The sequence below is a fragment of the Lycium barbarum genome, chromosome 1, assembly GCF_019175385.1.
Source record: "Lycium barbarum isolate Lr01 chromosome 1, ASM1917538v2, whole genome shotgun sequence".
In the NCBI taxonomy this organism is placed as follows: Eukaryota; Viridiplantae; Streptophyta; class Magnoliopsida; order Solanales; family Solanaceae; genus Lycium; species Lycium barbarum.
In genome coordinates this window covers 136,991,950-136,996,820 of record NC_083337.1, presented here as the reverse complement: position 1 = coordinate 136,996,820, position 4,871 = coordinate 136,991,950, and the positions used below count along the sequence as shown (strand labels likewise).

The following is a 4,871-nucleotide window of genomic DNA, read 5'->3' as shown; positions in this document are numbered from 1 at the left end:
TCTGATTCTTTTCTGAAGACCAACTGAGCTCAACCAAAAAATTTCCTTAGCTTTATTTTTCTTTGGGCTTGGCCAGAAATCACTTATTTATTTTTTTCCAAGAAGACCTTCGTTTTTCATCGATGGGCTTGGCCCAAATTATTTTAGCTTAGATTTGATTTTTGTCCAAAGACTACAGTGTATATTCCTTGACTCAAAATTGATCCTGTTAAAAAAAAAAAGAAATAACACTTGTGTCCTTAAAATCCTTGTCTTTCAAAATGACTTTATTAGTTGCCCATTTTATTTTTGGGAAAATTGTTATGTTAGATTTGGTTTTATGAAAAACGGTTGGGGACCTAAAGTCAACTAAACAGCATAAGCACTGTTGTCCTAAGACGGTTAGTTCAAACAATAAAGATTCAAATATATTTATATGAGTTTTTTCAAGGAATTTCAAATACCAATACAACACCTCACAAATAAAAGGAAAAACAGCTTAAATAAATAAATAAAAAGAAGAAGGGTAGGCTAGGGGCGTACCAAGCCCCTAATTGGTCATTTTCACCCGTGGTTAGGCCTTCTATGAATTTAATATATATTGGCTTCCATTTCGGCTTCGCCGGACTCGATAATATGAAAGAATTTCCTGTTGGGCCCCAACAGGTTGGCTTTGACATGGCCCGAATGGCCCATGCAATGGAGGAGGGAAAAAGAAAAAGGACCCGGTTAGAATTAATTCGCTGAACTTATCACACACATGTATATACACACACACACACATATATATATATATATATATATAACTCACATATAAGACAACAAATATGCACATGTACATACCGCTTTAGGTTACTGGGCTTTGGCAGCCCAAGATTGGATACAAAAGAAAAATACCCTAGTCACCCTTTTCCTTTTACTTTTGGACTTAATGAAATCTAGTCTACCCTTCATTGAATCTGAATTGGGCTAGACCTATTTATCTTCTAAAATGAAGCTAAGTTAAAAATTAAGGCTTAATGGGATTTCCATCCCCTTTTACTCATTTAATGTATATACCCTATATATGACTAGCCTGATTACTCATATACACACAATATGCCTATGATATACAAAAATAATGTGTATATCAAGTGTACGTGTATACCTTCTTCTTTTCTTAATAACTTCACATACTTTTATGTCTATCTAGCCTTGAATATGTTTTTGAACCTATGACTCAACCAATTACCTAAACATTTATTCCCAGTTTTGTAAATGATGATCATTTCTCCCACTCTAAGACTATCTTAGGTTCAAAACTAGTTAAGCCAATGCTGAAGCAGGTAATCAAGCTTGGCAGAAACTCGGGTTTCTAGTAGCTTATATAGCCGAATGCAGGAAGATCTAACTGAATACCTTAACTGTTTCACTATTCTAAGCAATGTTAAAAATAGAAAAGCATGTTCATACAATGCACCAAATACAAACTAACTGAGGCCATGGAAAGTAGTTTGTCATGCCAATCAAGAACAGGATGCACAAGATATTAAAAAAGCCTATGATTTAGACAAACAGGTTCAGCATAAAAAAAAACAAGATTTAACTAAGTCTAGGTACTCAGATGCAGGATGTAAAGTATATAAAAACAATGTAGTTTGAACAAACAAGCATAGCACAAGCAGAACAAGATTTAAGTAGATTTTAGGTACTCAGAGATAGCATAAGGATGGCCTTTCCATCCCAGTCAAGTTTTAGTAGAATGAAAGCAGTGCACAGAAAGACACACAGGACACATATGTACTAAGAATTAGCTGAAATGAAAAAAAGAGGAAAGAAGCAACTATGACATCCAATTTTAGCCAAATTTTAAGAGGGGGGATAACACAAGGTATTTAAACAGAGTAAATGATTGAGATTTGGCACTTTCCTAAAGTAAACTCAATATCCATACTTCAACCTAATCAATTATTTTTGCTATTTTTGTATGAAATCAATCAGCTATGCATCTATAAGTTCACCATTTGGTTCTAGTCAAAGAGAAAAAAACAACAACTTGAACAAGCAGGTTTTGATCTTATTCTTTACCTTTTGATGTAATGATGAAATTTGTATGGTCACAATGCACTTATATAGCAACCATATACCCCCATAGGCTTACAGAAGTGCCATGGTGCCTCTTATTTGGAGGAAAAGTGTTATGAACCAAGTGGTACTTGGTTCTTCTTAGTCCTCTCCCAAGACACCCTTTAAAAAGGCTCCCCTATATGTCATGTGGTCTCCAGTATGCTCATAAGTTCATATGATTATACAAAATCCTATCATTTAATTATTCCCAACTAAATACTTAACAAACATTAATGCAGATGGACACTTCAGTTAACTTGCTATTAGACTACAATCCCTGAACCATCCTGAGCTTCCTCTGCTCATGAAAGCTTAGATAGGCATGCATACTGTATTTCAAGACTAGTTAAGCTGGGTATATGTATCTAGTTTCATTTTATTTCATCACAGCCAAGATAAATGCCAAATATCATCTCCCAATGTTAAGGCAGGTTCTGAACACACTTGACCATCAAGGTCAGGAAAGATGCACAAGAATAGGACTCTGTAAACAAACAGACTTCAAATTCAAGATCCAAATACTTTCTTCAAGGTTATTTGATTAGTTTAGGTGAAATCCTATTGACACTTTCAGTGTACTAGTATATTTTAAAACCTACCAGAACTCTTCTTTTCATTTTAAGCATGATCCATGTATAACAAGACATGACAAGACCAAACTGTACATCCTGCAACCTCAGGAACTGGACAACATCCCTTTAAGGTTCACTCATTCTTCCATAGTGACCATATTTTAGCCATTTAAACATGGACACTCAACAATCAAGACACCATCTTAGATTAGACCTGATCATCTGAGATAAGAGCCACCTCATCTTCCTATTTTAAACTCACATAGTTCAACTGATATCCTTACTTGTTTAATCCTTTGCATTTAGTGTTTACTAGTCAAGTTATACTCAGACCTTACCTATGCTATTCCAGATGTATACTAGACAAACTTAAGCTTATTCAGATCCAATTGAGCCTATCTAGATCCTTTCAGGCAATTTGATCATGTTTTTAGGACTTATTTAAGCATGCTCAAGCTCACTAAGACCTACCTAGTCCAATTATGCCTCCTCACTTGTCTTGTTCAAGATTCATGTAACCCATATGACATAAACAAAACATATTTGACTCAGGAAGCAAGTTAAATATTTCAGGATGACATGCTTCAATCAACTAACAGATCCCAAAGTCAACGTAAGTGAATCATCATAATTTGTTAACAGTCTTACACATTCAAACAGGATTAAGCTGTGTTATCTTAAGAGATCAGCCAATTCATTATTATCAAACTACACTATCATGTATCATGTTATTAAAGGCGAGTCATGGTCTAAATACCATTCCTAAGCATCCAGGTTTATAATATCCTTACTAATAAAGCACCACCAGAAATTTTGTTTGAAACAAACACATATTTAGTCCATTGACTTCTCTGAATAAAACAACTATAACAAGATTAGGCATGTGATTAACACAAGTATAATGTTCAGGAAGAACCATTTCAAGCTCATAACAAATTTAACCATATGCTAAGGCAGTAAACTAAATCACACAACTACTAATTAAGCCAAAAACAGTTAATAGCAAAGAAAAGGCACTATAAACAGAAAATGACTAAAAATAAGCAACAAGATTAAAGTGTTACCTTTTTTAGGTGCAGCCGTGAACAAGAGTGAATTTGAAGCCTTGGTGCTTCTAAACCCCAAACTCAGCCACACCAACACACAAAAAAATAAATTTAGAACTAAAAGATTCAACCTTAAAATGTTTAAGTCTAAATTTTTTACTAAACGACTCAAAATTCAAGCCTTTATTGACTCTCCACCTTTTTTTTTTAAATGATGAGGGTTGGGGTTCTATAAATAGAACCCCAAAATTTTCAAAAAAAAAAAAAAAAAAAACTAAACCAACAATGTGGTATAAAGTGGATCTTTTTTCATTCTTACATTCAATGCACGAATCTATGGCCAAGAATTAATGGGGAACAAAATATCCGGCCAGATCTGGACCAAATTTGGTCGATCTAGTCCATGACCACTTAGGCCAATAGAAATCGAGTATTTCACACATAATACATAAAATCAAGCCTTTGACTCAAATATTAAAAGAAAAAGTAAAATAAAGGGGAGTATTACCGTGTTTGGGGTGAGATGGTTGTAAAAAGACGAACACATTAATTGTTGCATGTAAACGGACGTATAAAATCTGGTGGAGGTCTGAGTCCTCTGAATTTTTTCCATTTTTGGCGATGAGATATAGAGAGAGAGATCAAAGGGCGGCGCCTAGGGTTAGGGGGGTAAAGGGAAAGGGAGGGAAAAGAGTATAGTGGTGTGTTTGGCATGAAATAAAATGTTAAAGGGGGTATTACCCTCTTATCTAAAAAGAGACTTGGGCCGGGTCACGCCTATTTGGGCTGGACTCGGTCTGGATTTTGAAGAAATGGACAGGCCCCCTTTTACACACTTATATATAGTGTATACAATATACGTATATTTGGTGTATATGTACGTATAAAGGGTAGTATGGGTATTTTTAATAAATGGATAAAATTGAGGTATCAATTATTGACCATAATATTTTAATTATAAGCAAATCCGGACGTAATTAACCTACTAATTAATGTAAAATACGGTCAATTATGCAAATGGGCTTAACTTAGCAAACATGACCTTAACTGATCTAAATCTATATAATTATTTCAATAATGGCCATATTTGGCCTAATTAGCCAATTAAAGTTAAATTACACCAATGACCTTAATTAATCTGAGCCAATGAATTCGGTTATTTCACTTA

At 34.4% G+C, this 4,871-nt stretch overlaps 1 long non-coding RNA gene across 1 annotated transcript; it reads right to left on the bottom strand.

Moving 5' to 3' along the window:
* Positions 1–385: 385 nt before the first annotated feature.
* LOC132639163 (uncharacterized) lies at positions 386–4,423 on the bottom strand. Its single transcript, XR_009582088.1, has 2 exons — positions 3,722–4,423; positions 386–650 (listed from the first exon to the last, which is right to left on the bottom strand). It is a non-coding gene; the product is annotated as an uncharacterized LOC132639163 (long non-coding RNA).
* Between the last annotated feature and the right edge of the window lie 448 nt (positions 4,424–4,871).